The sequence below is a fragment of the Panthera tigris genome, chromosome A1 (assembly GCF_018350195.1).
Source record: "Panthera tigris isolate Pti1 chromosome A1, P.tigris_Pti1_mat1.1, whole genome shotgun sequence".
NCBI classification, from domain to species: domain Eukaryota; kingdom Metazoa; phylum Chordata; class Mammalia; order Carnivora; family Felidae; genus Panthera; species Panthera tigris.
In genome coordinates, this window is record NC_056660.1 from 127704479 (window position 1) to 127724539 (window position 20061).

Here is a 20061-nt window from a genome sequence, read left to right on the forward strand (position 1 = left end):
GGTAGGACTGGGACTCAGTGAAAGGGGGTCAGGGTTCCAGTTCTTTAAGCAAGGCGTTAGAAAATAACCTGATATACCAGCCTGATAAGGAATGAGCTGGTGCCTTAGCAAAGGATGGAAGTGGAGACTCCATCTGGGAGCACCCAGCCTCTGTTTCTGACATGCATGGGTCAGGGATTCAGAGGACCCCTGACCCCAGTGAGAATGAGATGATGTTCAGAGACCCAGGGAGGCTGCCAGACCTAAGCCATTCACAAAGACACCACATTCTGTGTTCACCAGCCCAGACCTCAGCCAAGAGTGCCACCAGGCCTCACAGCAAATGGGAGATAAGTGGAGCAGTGGACACTGTGCCTGGGGCTCCGGGCTCTTCCCTCACACCAAGATCCTGTCTGACCGTTCCTCTCCCCCCATACTTGCTTCTCATGTTGAAGAGGAGTCTGGAAAAGTGTGGAACACTGAGAGACCTAAAAGTCTGCATACTTTTTTCCTAGAGACAGAGCATTATCTGAAATCAATACATCAGACTAAGACTTAAAGCAACTTGGACATTTAATTAATTTCCCCTCTAATCAGCAAGAGTTTGCTCAGGAGAAATATCACATTAGTTAAAATCAAAATTAAGGAGCTACATGTTCTCTGCCAATCCAGATGTGATGGGAATAAAATCAGTGGCTCACCGCAGGAGCTATACAAATACAACCTCGTTCTATCCTCAGAACAACTGTAACAACAGTCACTATGACTCTCTTCCCCATTAAACAACCTGCCAAAGCTCACACAGCCCCCAAGGGACAGAGGCACCAAAGGTCTGAGCGCTTGACCGCTGCAGGTATTGCTTTATGACCCTTGGTCCAAGCTTCTTGGGGACACAATGTCATTGGGCAGCCCAAGCTTATATTTATTTATTTAAAAACACAGGGCACTGACACCATGGTAAAGACAATGTTCTTACAGCTGTGCCAGTATGAACTTGTTTAATCTTCTCACCAGTCATATGAAGCAGGTACTATCATTATTCCCAATTTATGCATAAGAACATTGAGCTCAGAAAGCAAAGTAATTGACCTCCAGTAAATTTTGAAGCTACTAAATGGAGGAATGGCTATTTGAACCCAGATCATGGAGAATGAGAAATGAGCTATTATTTACCGCAGTGGACAAACAGACAGCCAAACAACTTCAGAAATTCTATCTTTTCAAATCACACTGGTTCTCAATTGTAATAAAACCTCTCACAGTATAATCTTCATGGATAATAAATGGGAATATAATTTCCAGAAGTATTCATTTTCCACAAGTAGGAAAATCTATCTGAAATAGTTACAACTGGTACTAGAACCAAAACAGGTTATGATGTTAAAAAGGGAAAGTAGGGACGCCTGGTGGCTCAGTCGGTTAAGTGTCCAATTTCCGCTCAGGTCATGATTTCATGGTCCGTGGGTTTGAGCCCCGTGTCAGGTTCAGGGCTGACAGTTCAGAGCCTGGAGCCTGCTTCGGATTCTGTGTCTCCTTCTCTCTCTGCCCCTCCCCCACTCATGTGTTCTCATTCTCGTTCTCTCTCTCTCTCAAAAATAAATGTCTAAAAAACTTTTAAATAAATAAATAAATAAATAAATAAATAAATAAATAAATAAATAGGGAAAGTAGACTAAAAGACTAGTGCAAGTAGAAAGCAAAGTTATTTAAAAACCAGAACTATCCTGGACTTTCACATATATTATTACCACAGTTGTCTGAAATAAGAGGAGAAAGATCACAAGAGGAAGTGCCACACAAGTGTTGCCTAATTTATCATCATCATGATCATATTGCAATTATTGTATAAAACCAACACATCACAACATAGAAAAGTGATCCTCACATAAAAGAGACCTTTTTCCAGTGGAGACATTCATTTCATAACCAAAAGCAAGGTATTTCAATTTTTAACATTACTTTTGAATATTTAAGTTCAATCCAAACCATTTAGTTCTGAAAGAGCAAAATGACGATGTTAAAGATCAACTCCACGTAAGGGAACTAAAAATGAGGTCTAGATGAAGGAAAATGTGAAATTAACCCTAAATTTAGAAACATTTTTTTCTCTCCCTTGCATTAGTTGTGATTACCTGGACATCTGTCACCTTTCCTACATAAAAATGTCAACACATATATACAACGTATTCCACACTCACCCAACCATGTAAGCAGCTTGCTGAATCTGACCGTATTCATTGTTTGCTTCAAGATTCCCCCAAGGAAAGTCAGGATGAAAGGGATTTATGTCTACAACTCTCTGACTTATTTTATTAAGTCAAGAAAAATTAATTAAAATTCTTAGAGTAATGTTTCTTTTTAGCTAAGTGTGTTTATCCTAGTGAAGGAGCTGGAATAAAACCTGGCTTGTTTTGCTTTCTTTTGTCTTCCTTGAGGTTTATGCCATTCATGTCTATAGATGCACCTGCACAATCAGTACAATGCCAGCATGACTACACTTAAGTATGTCTCCAGAGTAACAACAGGAAGGTGACATCTCTGATATTCTGATGGTGAAAGCAGAGCAAGTAAGACAAAAAGAAGTTGGGAGAACAAACAGCCATAGAATACTGGAGGCCCAATCAGGTGTTTTGCTCCCAGTACCCCAGAGTGAATCTCTTTAATAAACTGACATTTTGCATACCCACTCAAAAGAGGAGCCCAGAACAGATGGAAAATCAGGTGACATCTTTCTGGAGGCCCCACTCTGTTTGGATATAATGGGGCATTCTCAAATACTTTAATGTAATGCCTGTATTCACCTTCACATTTTTTTTTTGCCTTTTTCTTCATTTCTAGATCACTGATCACTGTTTAGGGATGATGAGTGGTTTGTATTATTTCCAGGAAGACAGCGATTTTTCCCAAATCATCTTGCCTCCTTCATGACCAATTCAAATCCACCTATTTTGCATATTGGCATAGGTACTTACAGCAAAAGGGTTCTATCACCCAGAATCCTGTTACTGGTCTTAGCAAAGTACAGTAGTCATTATATCACCAAAGATGAAAGTGAGACCTTCCAATACCTTAAGGTATACACTGAATCAACTTAAAAAATTTTTAATAAGTTCATGTTAATTTTCCTTATATTTAAAAGTAGGTTATTTAATATCAATAACAGCAAACTGTTCTTGTACATTTATCTATTTGCCAAAGGCTATAGGATTATTTCCTATAACCCTTACAACAAATCCCTGAGGTAAATCTTTTCAGTTTTTATGGATGAGGAAAATGAGGCAAACTTATTTGCTTAAGCCTATGTAGCTATTAAGTCATTATAACATGATTTAAACACACCTCACTATGATTCCAAAACTGCTTTTAACCATGCTTTTACACAGCTTCAGGTACAGAATTACTTTGAAAATAAAAACATACACACAAAGACAAGTAACTATAACCTGAGCTTATTATAAAAATTCCCCAAGGAATAGTCAGGGCCATATTTAAGTTAAAGATCCACTAAAAGACTGCTTTGAGGGAAAAAGAAACGAAGTAATCTGTAGCATGCTTCTATTGGCACAAACAAGACTATGAAGCAGTTCCCTGGTCATTGAACACTCTAGGAAGCTGGTATAAACCAATTTTAACCATTTTTTGAATGTTCTGTTTTAAACATTACAAATACTAACAATAAGGAATAACCAAGAAATAAAGTGGGTGCCTCTTACAAAAACCTACCTATACTTTATAATTACATTAAACCCAAGTGAGGAGTCATCCCATGTGATACCCTGCACTCACCTGTATGAGATCAGAACATCCCCAAACCAGAATGTATTCACATACTTCAAAATTCCTCCTTAGAGTGCCTGCGAGGCTCAGTCAATTAAGTGTCCAACTCTTGATTTCAGCTCAGGATATGATCTCACATTTTGTGGGTTTGAGCCCCGCATCAGGTTCTGTGCTGACAATGCAGAGTCTGCATGGAATCCTCTCTCTCTGCTCCTCCCCCACTGGCATGAGCTCTCTTTCTCTATCTCAAAAAAAATAAACATTTTAAAAAATTCCTGGAGCACCTGGGTGGCTCAGTTGGTTGAAAGTCTAACTTTGGCACAGGTCATGATCACATGGTGAGTTCAAGCCCCATATTGGGTTCAGTGGTGTCAGTGCAGAGCCTGCTTCAGATCCTCTGTCCCCCTCTCTCTCTGCCCCCCGCCCCACTTGCACTCTCTCAAAAATAAATAAAACATTTAAAAGAATAAAAAATAAAAATAATTCCCCCTTAGTTAAAAAGCAAGAAGGGGAGGGGCACCTGGGTGTGTCAGTTAACCCACTGACTCCTAGTTTCAGCTCAGGTCATGGCCTGAGAGATTCTCTCTCTCTCTGTTACTCCCTCTCTGCCCCTCCCCCACTCATATTCTCTCTCTCTCTCTCTCTCTCTCTCTCTCTCTCTCAATAAATAAATAAATAAACAAACAAACAAACTTAAAAAAAAATAAGGGGGAAAAGAAGTTTGAGTCTTAGGAAAGTCATTTAGCTTCAAACAGATCCACATCAAGACAGCTGGCAGGATCAGGTCACACAGTGGGGACACCTATGTGGTTATGCTCAACTTGAACGAGGCAACTGGACTCAAAGTCCAAACTTCTGAGATTCCATGAAATTGTAGGTATTAATAACCTGCATCAGTATTCGTGGGCTCCCTTCTTCTTTGAGCACATGGCTGTACTACATCTCCTAGAGCCCTGCATTTGCTATGAGACTAGCTCTAGCTAAGAGAATATGCGTAGAGGAAATCGACACTCCATCTACTTCCAGGCTCTCTAACTGCCATGCTATTTCCCACTCTTTCTTCTCTGGTCTACTACCCAGGTAGAGAACCTAAGGCAAGATTCTGAAGCCCCTACAAGATGGTGAAGTGACTTGACAGAAACAGCTTGGGTATCTGAATAACTTCATGGAGCATAATGAGCCCCCCACCCACAAACCACATTGTAGTGTGATGTGAGTAATAACTAAATGTATGATATATTAAACTGTTGAAATTTAGGGATTAGTTTGTTATAATCTTTACACAAACTTGACTAATCACTGTGTGTCTCTGTCTACACATGGGCAATATGGGTATTAATAAATCAAACATTTCATTTACCTCAAGTAAAAGGTGTTCAGACTTCTTTTGTGTTGCCAGAATGTGAAGTGGCCATGGTAATAGCCACAGTAATGTTTGGCAGCTAGACTTTAAAAACTGTCAAAATACTGCCTACCCCTTTGGAAAAAACACAAGTAAGAAATGTGCCCAGAGAAACAACCTCTCTGAAGTCTGAAGAGAGATCTCTCTGCAGACTTATCTTGCTTAATGTATGAGATAAGTACATTTCACACATGAGAGAACTGAGACTTAGTGTACCTCACCCAGAATCATCCAGCCTACGTCTGCCTGCTTAATTTCAAATCTTATGTTCTCAAGCATTACACTCCTTGTGGGCAAAAAACAGACTTATTTTTTTTAGTTCCCCTAATACAATTCTATGCCACTGACATTTTCAACTCACTGAGTTACAGTCTCATGTAATAATGTGTACAATAGATCAGTAAATGTATTTGACAAGAAGATACGCAGTCAAAGGCAGTTGGCAACAAGAATCGGGCTCTATGAGGGTGGAAGGGAGGGGGAATTTGGAGTATAAAGAAAAATAACTGTTTTCAGAAAGGAGTTACCAAGAAAAAAATTACATTTAATGGGTTTTTTAAGGGTTCATTCCTTAGGTATATTGCATTATAACTTGGTGGTAATATAACACAGTAATCAAATACTTACAGATACAACGAAAGAGAAAAAAATGAGAAATTTCTTTCTCTGTGACATTTAAATGGATGGAGTTGAAGACGAATACTAGGGGAAAAAAAGACGTAATATTAGCATTTATTCATAGAAAAATTTTGAAATGCTAATATTAGAGATAAATACTTCCATATTTCACCACAATGAATTAATAATTTGCTTTGCAGCACACTGCAAAAAGACAAAAACCTAACAAATTAGAGACTTTTGAATTTTCTAAAGATGACTTTATGTCCCTGAAAGTAGGGAAGCTAATAGAGTCACTGTTTCCACAGACAGAGATTGATTCAGAATGTTCAATGAATAAAACTATACCTTATAACAGACACCTGCAGCTTCTCAAATTCAGAAGAGCAAGTGAGGTAAAGGAAAAACAAGAAATAAATAAAACAAGTTAGGAAGCTCAAAGGACATGATTCCATAAAGAATTAATAAAGTTAGACTGTGCATTTCAAAGACACAATCAAGTTCAGAATGAAGAGCAGACTATCATATGTTCTACCCATATTTTCAAAGCACTGAAAACAGAAATCAATTCTTTGACAATCACTAAATCAGAAATAAAATTTTACATCTAAAATGGAAATTATCAGTTGGTATGTGATCTGGAATATTAGGGAAATGAACCACAGTATTAGTAGTAATACAGTAGTGAGAGTAATGCCATCACTAATTATAAAAATCACTGATGCTCACCTCATTGTTATAACAAGAAATTTATGAGTTAATCAGGAAAAGATTACTAACTGATTTATTCAGAATAAAAAATAAAAACAAAATGCTGATGCCTGGCACAAAGATTAATGGAACATGATAGGGAGTGAAGACAAACCCATGCTTATAGAATCAGCTAATATATATGAAAAGAGGCAAGAATATGCAATGGGGAAATATACAGACTCTTCCACAAATGGTGCTGAGAGAACTGAACACCTATGTGCACAAGAAGGAAACTGGAATACTTTCTTACATCATACACAAAAATAAATACAAAATGGATTAAACACCTAATCGTGAGATCTGAAACTTTAAAATTCCTAAAAGAGTATATATATGCAATGATTTCCTTGACATCATCTGTCACAACATTTTTCCGGTTATGTATCCTCAAGCAAGGCAAACAAAAGCAAAAAGGAACTATTGGGACTATATCAAAGTAACAATCTTCTGCACAACAAATGAAACCATCAACAAATCTAAAAGGCACTCTACTGAACGGGAGAAGATATTTGCAAATGGCTTATCCAGTAATTTAATATTTCAAATATAAAGAACTTCTATAACTCAACACCAAAAACAAACCAACAAACAAACAAACAAATTCTATTTATAAATGGGCAGAGAGGGACAGCTGGGTGGCTCAGTCAGTTAAGCATCGGACTTCAGCTCAGGTCATGATCTTATGGTCCATGAGTTCAAGCCCCATATTGGGCTCTGTGCTGACAGCTCAGAGTCTGGAGCCTGCTTCAGATTCTGTGTCTCCCTCTCCCTCTGCCCTTCCCCTGCTCTGTCTGTCTGTCTCTCTCTCTCTTTCAAAAAATAAACATTAAAAAAAAATTTTATATGGGCAGAGTACCTGAACGGACATTCTTCCAAAGGAGATATATAGATGACCAACAGACACCTCAACAGTGCTCAATGTCACTTGTCATCAGAGAAATGCAAATAAAAACCACAATGTAGTATCACCTCCCACCTGACAGAATGGCAAAAATTTAAAAGACAAGAAATAACAAGTATTAGCAAGGATGTAGACAAAAAGAAAACCTGGTATACTGCTCATGGAAATGTAAACTGGTGCAGTCACTGTGGAAACCAGCATGGAGGTTCCTCAAAAGATTAAGAAAACAGAAATATCATAGGATCCAAAAATTCTACCACTGCTGAGTATTTATCCAAAGAAAATGACAACACTGATTTGAAAAGATATATGCCTTTATCTACTGCAGCAATAATTACAAGAGCCAAAATATGGAAATAACCCATGTCCAGCAATTTATCCACTACGTGGATAAATAATACGTAGTATACACACAGACACACACACACACGCACGTACACTATGGAGAATTATTCGGCCATCAAAAGGGATGAGATCTTGCCATTTGCAAAAACATGGATGGACCTAGAGAATACTATGCTAAATGAAATAAGTTGTTTAGAGAAATATAAACACTGTATGACTTCACAGATACATGGAATTGCAGAAACAGACTCATAAAAACAGAGAACAAAGTGGTAGCTGCCAGTGAAGAAGTGGCAACATGTGTGGTTGCTGGTGGGTAGGTAGTAAGGGTGGTTCATGGACAAAATGGGTAAAGGGGAGAGAAAGATATAGGCTTCCTGTTGTGGAATAAATACATCACAGGAATAAAAGGCACAGAATAGGGAATACAGTCAATGGTATTGCAATAGTGTTGTATAGTGACAGATTGTAGCTACATGTGTGGTGAGCAGAGCAGTATAATGTATAGAATTGTTGAATCATTATGTTTTATACCTGAAACTAATGTAATGTTGTGTATCAACTATATGGAAGTTTTTGTTGTCGTTGCTGTTTTTTAAGGAGAAGCCAATTTTCTAGATGTACGACAGAGAAAGCGAACATTGGAGTCACAACAAAAATGTCAGCATCCCTTCAATTAAGTATTGGTAGTAGTATAGACACCACACAGGGAAACGTGGTATTATTTAACTAAACAACAAAGATATATATGTTTTAAGGTAGAAATTGCATTTTTGTGAATTTATCCTACAGATACACTAGCTTCTACTGAAAGGTGTGTTCAAGGGAGTTCATGGAGCATTGTTTATAACAACCAAAAAGCATAATGGAGAAGTTATGTATTAATATGTAAAACCTCTGAGATATTAAGTAGAAAAAAGATACAGAAGAGCATATATATCATACTACCATTAGCAAGACAAATAAAATTATATGTAAGCTTATATATTCTTCTCCCTCTTAGTTTTTTTAAGAAATGTATAAAGTCTCTGAAAGAGTATACAAACTACTAACACCTTTCAACTCTAAGGAGAACTACATTACTCAGCTTAGTAGGAAGATTTATGACTATTTATTTTCTGTAGTTTTTGAATTTTACCCATGTGAATGTACTGTTCTCTGATCAAAAGTAAAATAATTAGGGACACCTCAGTGGCTTAGTCACTTAAACGTCCAACTCTTGATTTCTGCTCAGGTCATGATCTCATGGTTGGTGAGTTTGAGCCCCACACTGGGCTCCACACTGACAACACAGAGCCTGGTTGGGATTCTCTCTCTCCCTCTCTCTCTCTGTCCCTCCCCCGCTCTCTTTTTCTTGAGCACGCACTCTCTCTTTCTCTCTCTCAAAATAAACTCTAAAAGAATAATTAAAATTACAAAACATTTCTTTTTTTTAATGTTTATTTTTGAGAGAGGGAGAGACAGCATGAGCAAGAAAGGGGCAGAGAGTGGGAGATAGAATCTGAAGCAGGCTCCAGGGTCTGAGCTGTCAGCACAGAGCCTGATGCAGGGCTCAAACTCACAAACCCAGAGATCATGACCTGAGCTAAAGTTGGATGCTTAACCAACTGAGCTACCCAGGCACACGCCCCTCCCGCCAAATTTCTAATATAGTTAGCATGCATTATAAGTCACAAAAAAATTATAAAACAATGCAAGACAATTATGCATTTCTGCTTCCAGCTATGACAGAATAACTGATAAGAGATGAGTTCTCCAACAGAAAACACTTCTAAAACTGGATAAAATACATAAGGACAATATTTTCAGACAGCAGAAAACAGATCAGTCTAGGACTGCAATCCCTGAGAAAAGGCAAAAAGGTAAATCCCATCAAAGTCCATATTACTAAGGATATTTTCTTTAACATGACATAGAGAGATGAAGTCAAGTAGAACAGAACAGTTATGTTAAGCTGAGGAGGTAGAGAGCAGGTTTCAGGGCAGGTGACATGAGCTGACATGACTCGAATGTTAGTCCTAGATGGTAGAACTTTAGCAAGCAAAGATTTATGCAGAGAGAAATTCCCACAAGTCTAAGTTAGAATTCTCTCCAAGTCTGCGGTTGAGATCTGGGCCATACCTTTGCAGGATGAAAACACCTGAGGCTTACCTGATAGCAAATGTAATGGGGTTGAAAGAACAGAGATACCAGCAGTCAAGGAGTGCTAGAGGAAAGACAATGCTGGACATCACTGGAGTTCAGGCCCTATAAGAGTAGAAGACCTCATCAATAAATACTTTACTAACACTTGTGGAAGCCACCTGGGGAAGGAAATGACTGCATTATACAAGTAAACGGAGTCCTAGGACCCAAACAAAGGCTAAAACAAAGGCTCAAGGCAAACATATAGATTTGCACTAATGAAGCATTGAACCATGTTCAGAGTGAATGGCCAATCATTCAACAGTATGCCAAAATAAAAATCAATGTTCTTCCGAAGAAAATAACAGAATGCAGACAGTTTACAACATACTATCCAAAATTTCCTATAATCAGTAAAAAAATCACAAAACAGAAAATTGTGACACATGGACAAGCAAAAAATAAAACCTCAAAGTAGCCCAGGTATTCGGCCTAACAAAAACTTTAAAACAACTATTATAACTATGTTCAAAGAATTAAAGAAAGATATGCTCAAAGAATTAAAGGAAATATGATCTTAATGAGTAAACAGAGAGGGAGTATAAGCAGAGAAAAAGACCAAATGGATTTTCAGGAACTGTCAACTACAAATGAAATAAAAAAGTTAGTGGATGGGCATCATAGCTGATTGGAGATAGCAGCAAAGAAAGTGACAACCTACAACAGATTTAAACTAATAATTCAATCTAGGAAATGAACAGGAGAAAAAGCAAGAGAATGAACTGAGCTTCAAGGAGAGGCAGGACAATATCAAATAATTTTCCATAAATATAATTGCAATCCTAAAAGTAAAAGAGAATAAGATTAGCCAATTAAAAAATCTGAAGGAATACTGAGTGAAAACTCCTCAAATCTGATTAAAAATACTGGGTTAGAGATCCAAGAAGCTTAGCAAATCCCAAGGAGTGTAAATATAAAGAAAACTGTGTTCAGGCACTTTGAAGTCAAACAGGAGAAGTTAAAAATAAAGTTAAAAATAAAATATGAAGAGCGTCGGGAGAAAGACACACATTATATATAGAAGAACAAGAATAAGAATGGCCACAGGCTTATTGGGAAACAATGGAGACAAGACATAAAAAGACAATGACATAGCATCTTAAAACTATAGAAAGGAAAAAAAAACCTATTAATCCAGGATTCTATATCCAACAAAAATACCTTCAAAGATCAGAATGGAATAAAGACATTTATAGATCAACAAAAGCTGAAAATATTAATCAGCAGCAGACCTGCCCTGCAGAGTTTGCAAGAAATGCAACAGGCTGAAGGCAAATGAAACCAGAGAGTAATTTACATCTACAATAAACAGTAAGAAACACTAAAAACGTTAAATAAAATGGTAAATTTATATTATTATGTTGTCTTTCTTCTTGGAATTTCCTTAGAAAACCACCAAACATTTAAAGAAAAAATAATAATGATACTATTAGGTGCACTTTAAAAAATACTTTGAAAGACTCAGCAATAATGATGCAAAGAAAGAGGAATAAGTAACCTAAGTCATGTTATTAAAGATTATTACATTTGTTAAATGTTAGGTGTCAATTATGAAGAAGTACAACATTGACTATAAATAAACTCTAATGAGCTAAAGGTACCTATTTTTAACCCTGCAGCCATCAATAGAGAGGGGGGTATAATTAAAAGGCAATTAAGAATAAAATAACATGGCACACTTAAAAATACTCCATTTACCAAAAAAGGGCAGGAAAGAATCAATAGAGAAGCAAAAAAGTAAGAGACAAATTGGGAAAAAAATCTCATACCTGATATTTAGTAGGACTTACTCAACATATTCTAACAATGAGAGGCTGCATTGCTGAAGCCTTAAGAAATGCAAACATCAATAAGACACGCTTTCTGACTTCAAAAATCATACTTATAGATTATATAATAATTAACATGTGAGAAGTACAATCAAAGTTATAGTTGCCACTGAGCACTTCCTATATACTAGTGATTCTACTACATGCTTCACAAGTATTATGTCATTTATTCCTCATAATCCATAATGTAGTTGCTCTTAGCCCCATTTTGTAGATGACAGTTGGATGTAAGCCTCATCAGAGCAATGACAATATATATTTATCTTTGCATTATCAATGCCTGACCCTTTGCACGCCATCTAATAGGTCAATAAACAGCCATCAAAAGAATGAATGAATTCCAAAGGACAAGATAATTTTCCCAAAGTCATGCAGAGACTACAAGTGGGAGGCAGATCAACTTGAATTCAAAGTCCTTTGTATTAACAATTAGGATCCCAAAAGACAATAACCTGGATAACAATACATCCTGTTTACCCATGCAGTGCCAGGTTATACCTATTATCCCAATGTGATTATAAATAGGGTCCCCATTCACTTTTTAAAAATAGCTAAGTTTTATGGTTACTCTCTAAGATTTCAGAGCTGAATGAGAGCTCTCCTTTGAGATGATGAGAAACCCTTCAAGACATGATCATTAAAATCAACTTTTTGAAAGGTGAATGGTATTTGCTAGACACAAAGAAGATAAGGCTTAAGAGGTGAAAAGATTTCTGTGACTTAAAATATGACATATGAAGGTATAAACAGTTGTGAGATTTGACACTACAAAAAAATCTTGAAATAAAAATTATTTTTCCCAGAAGTTCACAAATGATGGGGATGGCAAGCTTTCTAAATGATTGGAAACAAAAACAAACAGGGGCGCCTGGGTGGCTCAGTCGGTTGAGCATCTGACTTCATCTCAGGTCAGTCTCACAGCTCTGGAATTCAAGCCCCAGATCAGGGCATTCTGCCTCTGTCAAAAATAAATAAACATTCAAAAAATTATTTTTAAACAAACAAAAACAATGACAAATGACAACACTACGTGTCACTGAGCTGAAGTAGAGGAACTGGAACATTCCTTCTTTGTTCAACTTGTGTTTAAGTCTTAAAAGGCAGACTTAATAGCATTGTTTTGTAAATCACCTTCATTTTGAACGTCAAGATAAAAAAAGACTCAATGGATTCAAATGGGTACAACTGAGTTAAACTAAACCAAAGTGATTTTCAATTAGGTGAAATACAATTTAGTTTTACTAAAAAAGAAAAAGGAAAGCAAAAGAAGTCCTTAACTCAAATACAAGGCAAACAGAAAAATTCCCCCCCCAAAAAAGGAAGAGATGTGTATGTGTGCTTTTAAAGAATATTCAACAAATCGAATGGTTACTATCAATATGATCATTAGCTATACCTTTTGAGTGTTCACTATGTACCCTGTTAGACAACTTACATAAGTCATCTAATCCTCCTAAAAATCTCCTAACATCAGTATTCTAATCTCCATATTATTTATAGATGTAAAAGACAAAGCTCATTAGAATCCTAACAGTCTTTAATGGTAGAAAAGGCATCTATTTTTGCATGTACCTAATTCCAAGCATCTCTCACTACTGCCTCCAGGTCTCATTGCACCAATCATAATCCTTAATTTACTGTGAATGGGAAAAATAGAAGTGAAAAAGAAAAAACTTCCTTGTATCTCCCTAACTCTGAGAGACAGTTCTGTATGTCAAATAAACGGTCTTGGCACACTGCAAAGAAAATGCTGAAGGAGATGTAAAAATGCAAAACGCTGTTAAGTTCATCTCACTAACCAGGAAATGATTGATGCTTGGAGAAAATAATGGTTTACAAATATAAATAGAATATACTTTGCCTAGAGCACAGGTTTATGGTACAGTATTAAAGCGAAGTAAACATGAGCAGAGAACACTGGACAGTCAACTGTGAGATTTGTTTGCTATTAGATTATAACCTTCCATACCAGAATTTTTTTCTCCAAAATACAAAAGTACTTTCTTCCCCTATGGGATGTAAAACTAAACCTGAAAAATCATCTAAGAACAGTGAAGTCACTTTACTCATAAGTGAAAGTTCAGGTTTACACTTGGATGTTTTATGACAATTTGTATTAAAACTTCAACCAAGAATACAAATGTTTCCTGACTCTCCACCTAGAAGTCTATGAGGGCATATTATTTCTAAGATTTTCTTTTAGGACATTGGTATTTCAATTTTGGGAACACTTCCTTCTACTCCATTTTATTTCAGCTTGAATAAATTAGACAATTATTTAGTGCTTTTTTTATTTAGTACAAGTTGAGCACTTGTCCATAGCACTCTTTGCTAAGCCAAAATTTTTAAACAGAACAAAGAGACTAATCTTTAATTTTTCAGAGCCTTCAGGTTTAACTTGTAGGTTCCAGGACATGGAGCTAAGAAACCTGTCAGGGCTGGTAGGGAAAGGCAACAAAGTACAAATAATTGTTGCCTAAGAAATAGTTCAGATAGATAAATAGATAAGGAAAGTGTAAAAAGGCCTGTGAAGGTAGTTACTTTTTTTCCAGGAAAATTCACCTGAATCTATCAGTATGTGGAATACTGAGAATTTGTGAATTAAAGTTTTTTTGTTCTTCTAAACCTCTTCCAAAAGAAGAATGTATATAAAAAAGTTACTTGAGAATGGCAACAATCCACTGATCCTACATAGTATCACTTTATTCAGATCAAGAAATATGGCTGTGTTATTTGTTCTCAAATTACAAAAAATGTTTTTCATATGGAATATTTAATAGCCCAGAATAAAGCAAAAAATCAGTTAAATTATGTTGCAAGTTTCCAACACTAATCCTCAATAAAGATTTTAGAAATCTACCTGCTTTCATTATGTCCCTGATTTCTCTCTGGAACGTCTTCAAGAAACTGACAAACTTTCTCCTACATGAAGTCCTACATTTTCAATACTAGAGTGCCATACTTATATTTTAAATTTAATAATGATAAGCCCTAACAACAGCAACAGCATATGATGTATTTCAAGTAAACTTCAAGATTAAGAATTGATTTAATGCAGCTGTAGTTTCAAAAAGAAATCAAGACACAGTCAACAAAGATGATGACATAAGAGACTCCTGAACTCCCCTCCTCCCACAAATGCACTGAAAGTAGGGCTATACATGAACAAACTTTCTCTGAGAGAGGGTTCAAATAAACAAAATTATAATAAAAAATTAGACATAACAATGATACCACACCAATACAAAGGAAGAGACTATTTTGAACAATTACATGCCAACAAATTGGACAACCTAAAAGAAATCAGTAAATCCCTGGAAACATATAACCTACAAAGGCTGAATTATCAAAAAATAGAATATATGAACAGACCAATTACTAGTAAGGAGATCGAATAAGTAATTCAAAAACTTCCCAATAACAAGTTCAAGACCAGAATACTTCACCTATGAATTTTATCAGATACTTGAAGAACTAATGTTAATTCACCCCAAACTCTTTCAAAAATAGAAGAAAAGGGAACATATCTTAACTCATTTTACAAGGCATTACTCCAAAAGCAGTCAGACAAGGACACTATAAGAAAACTACAGACCATATTCCCAATCAATACAAAAATTCTCAACAAAATACTAGCAACAGAACTCAGTAATACATTAAAAGGATCATGCACCATAGTCAAGTGTGATTCATTCAAGGGATGCAAGGATGATTGAACATTTGCAAATCAATAATGGAATACACCACATTAACAAAATGAAGTATTAAAATAATATGATCATTTGAATAAATGCAGAAAAATCATTTGACAAAATTCAACATCCTTACATGATAAAAACTCTCAAGAGACTGCCTACACATGGACTGTGCCTCAACATTATGAATCCATACATGACAAGCCCACAATTAATACCATACTCAATGGTCAAATGCTGAAAGCTTTCACTCCAAGTTCAGGAATAAGACAAGGGTCTTATTTAACATAGTACTAGAAGTCCTAAATGGAGCAATTAGGCAAGAGAAAGTATATACCCAAATCAGAAAGAAAGAAAGAAAGAAAGCGGACTCTATTTTCATGGACATATTGTATTTGGAAAACCTAAAAATTTCACCACAAAACTGTTAGACCTAAAAAACAATTTCAGTAAAGTTTCAGATACAAAAATATACAAAAATTAGTTATATTTCTGTACACCAACAACTACCAGAAACAGAAATTAAGAAGACAATTCCATTTATAATGGCACTGAAAAAACAAAGTTCTTGTGAATTAATTTTACCAAGATAGTAAAAGATTTGTACACTGAAAACTCTAAAACTGATGAAAGAAATTGAAGGTGGCATAAGTAGAAATATAGTCCATATTTATGGATTGGAAGAATATTGTTAAAACATCCATACCTAGAGATTAAACGCTGTCCTTATCAAAACTCCAAAGGCATTTTTCACAGAAATAAAAAAAAAACAAAAAAAAAAAACACTGTTAAACTGGGTACGGAACCAAAATAATCTGAATAGCCACAGCAATCCCGAGAAAGAAGAACAAAACTGGAGGCATCTCACTCCCTGATTTCAAACTTTATTACAAAGCTATAGTAATCAAAAGAGTGTTAGCATAAAAAACAGACAGAGACTAATGAAACAAAATCAAGGGCCCAGAAATAAACGCATGCATATACAATTAATTTTTGATAAAAGAGCCAAAAACAGACAATAAGGAAAGGATAGTGTCTTCAACAAATGGTTTTGGGAAAACTACACAGCCACAGGTAGAAAAATGAAATTGGGGCCCCCATCTTATACCATAAACAACAATCAACTCAAAATGGATCAAAGACTAGACCCAAAGACCTGAAACCTTAAAACACATAGAAGAAAACATATTAAGTCCCTACCATTGGTCTTGACAATGATTTTTTAGATTTGACACCAAGAGTAAAGGCAACAAAGCAAAAATAAGTGGTACTACATCAAACTAAAAACGTTAGGCATAACAAAGAAAACCATCACCGAAGTGAAAAAGCAACATATGGAATGGGAGAAAATCTTTGCAAACCACATATCTGATATTAATCTCTTATAAGGGATTAATACAAAATACAGAAGGAATATATACACATAAAACTCAACAGCAAAAAAAAAAGAAAAAAAAACTAAAAAACAATTTAAAAATGGGGCCTAAATAGACATTTCTCCACAGAAGACATACTAATGGCCAACAGGAACATAAAAGGGCTTCAACACCACTAATCATCAGGAAGAGCAAATCAGAATCAAAATGAGGTATCACCTCACAACTGTAAGGATGTTTATTAAGAAGATAACAAATGTTGGCAAGGACGTAGTGAAGAGGGAACTCTTACACAATGTAAGAGAATGTAAACTGGTATGGTTACTATGGAAAACAGTATGGAAATTCCTGAAAAAATTAAAAATAAAACTATCATTACAGTCCAGCAATCCCATTTCTGGGTATATATTAAAAGGAAACAAAATCATCTCAAAGAGATATCTGTACTCCCATATTCAAAGCAACATTATTCTCAATAGCCAAGGTATGAAAACAAATTAAGCATCTATCAAAAGATGAACAGATAAAATGTGACACACACAATGTATTATTATTCAGCCTTTAAAAAGGAAAGAAATCCATTCATTTGAAACAACATAGAGGAACCAAGGGGATATTACGCTAAGTGAAGCAAGCTCGGCAGAAAAACAAATACCGCATTGCAACACTTATACATGGAACCTTTAAAGACAGAAGGGAATGGGGAATAATAGAAGGTTGATAAAGGGTACCGACTTTCATTTATAAGATAAATAGGGTTGGAGGATCTAATGTAGAATATGTTGACTATATTTGATAACACTGTCATGCATAATTGAAAGCTACTAAAACAGCAAAACATTCTCACCAAAACAAAACCAAACAAAACACTACAAATGTGAGGTGATGGAGGTTTTCATTAACTGAATGGGGTGGGGGGAATCTTTTCACAACGTATACATATATCAAATCATGTTATACAATTTAAATATCTTATACTTTTGTCAGCTGTATTTCAATAAAGCTTGGGGTAGAGAACCAGAAAATACACATCCATTCCAAGCACTTCCAATTTGAAGCCTGGCTGCCTACTGCCTAAGCTACTTGCAGGTGGCAACCATTATTCCTACATATTTAGAAGCAGTATGAGTGTTCTTGGGCCACCAGGATACCATTTAGTTTAGTGAAGCATACCGAAACTACCCACAGAACTTACACCGTTTCTGGAAGTACTAAATTAGATTCAATACGGTAATGGTCTAAATGATGGGAAAATCCAGTGAAGCTTTTTCAAGTGCAGATATTTTACACCCTTCCAGGAATCTCTGCTAATTATCACTTTATCTCAAAGGAGCAGAGAACTGGAAGAATATGATGATGACTGTGCAGAGAATAGGCTGGGACAAAAAAAATATATATATATATATATATATATATATATATATATATATATATATATATATATAGGGTTTGAAGACAGAGGTCTTGAGTTCATATTCCGACTTGACCACTCTCAACTGTGTAACTTTGACAGAGCTACCTCTCTAGTCTTCGTGCCCTTCTCTTCAATGGAACATCTACTTTACTTGGTTGTTTTAATGCTTGAACATGTGTGAACCCATCTTAAACTATTGCTTGGCCGTTTGGAGGTATTCAGTGAACACTGGATGGGCACAAGTTTTGATAACAGACACATGTAGCTCAAATCCCAATTCTAGTATTTATAAATAGTTTAATTTTTCCAGATCACTTGTCTCAGTTTCTTCAACTATAAGGTGTAATGAAATTACCTACCTTTCAACCTTTCATTATTTAATACCTTAGATAATGTAATAAATACTTAGCACAGGGGCTTACATCAAGTATTTCATAAAGGCTGTTGTTATTGTTTTATGTTGAATCTAGACCACAACAAGAGCTAAGTGGCCCATTTGTGGCTTCACTAAAAATTGATGATAGGTAGACACTCTTAAGTTTGGACCCAAAATTCCTCTATGACTTTTGCCTAAGCATATACTGGTAGCCTTTTCCAGCACTATTTGTCTGCAGATCCAGAATATTCTTAATATACTTAGACTGTTCCTTATGTTAATTTTTATTAATACCTTTTCTTTGAGCATAAATTCAGAGAGAATATGTAAATTGAGAATCCTCTTCAGATCTTTGCTATCCATTATGGAAATTCAGTTACCATGGCTTCCATGGTAAAAATCTTAGAGTTTTTCCATCCAGCTCAAGAGAATCCAAATAAACAAAAACTTATGCTTACCGATCAACCCTGTTGTAGACATTTTATGTTCAAAAGCCATGGAGGCTGTTATGACTTCTCCTTTCCACATTCCCTCAATTGGAGCAACTTTTGCAAATGAAGACTGCCTTTGTCATGAGGGCAAAATCCATAAACCAGTCCCACTGAGAAGCTATCTCTTTTGTGATTGACATTAGATAGTTGTGAGAAACTGGCACTACTTGTGAATGGAGGGTTGGAATATTATCAATAAATGCTGGGATATTTCACACCTTTTCTATACCAGATATTGGTGTTCCTTGTCACACTATAAACCTAACAAAATTTAAGTGGTCTTTATTTGTGATCCTTTATTTGTTACAACATACAACAGAAATCACATTGAAGAGATACCATTTTATTGCAATCATTGTGGGAAGGTCATTAAACAAAGCTTTAACCCTATTCTTTATCTGAGAATTCACACTTGAAAGGAATATGAAGAATGAAAAAGGGAGGAGAACTACAAGAGAGCACATGGAGGAGAGTAAGAAGGACAAATGCTTGGAATGCCTTTCCTGTCAATTTTATGTAAACTAGCACACCTATCCTCACCCTCATCAATGAAACCCTGTATCTGCTTTATTCTTCTTTGTAGTATTATCACCACCTGACAGTTTTTGTTTTTAATTTATTCATAGTACGCTTTCTCCTTTAGAAGGTAAGTCCCTAAGGGCAAGATTTCACGTCTTTTTTGCTCATTGGCTAGTCTCCTCACCCCCACCACAGTGCTTATGGCAGAATCTGGCATACAGTATGAATTCAATAAATGCATTTATGAAAGGAATAGGGACGATTAGCCGAGTAACAGGAGTCAGTTTCCACAGGATGGGAAATTAGGGCCTCTATTCAATGGCCAGAGTGATACCAGGAAAATGAGCCAATGTTTCTTCCAACACTCACCACTTTCCCTCAATTTCAGAGGTTCAAGAATAG

General features: G+C 35.9%; 1 protein-coding gene across 1 annotated transcript in view; it reads right to left on the reverse strand.

The window, feature by feature from the left end:
- PDE4D (phosphodiesterase 4D) overlaps positions 1-20061 on the reverse strand; it is a 1404509-nt gene that overhangs the window by 1311484 nt on the left and 72964 nt on the right. The window contains exon 3 of the mRNA XM_042987253.1: positions 9927-10022. The gene's annotated coding sequence lies outside the window, so the exon portion shown is untranslated. The remainder of the gene's footprint in view (positions 1-9926; positions 10023-20061) is intronic.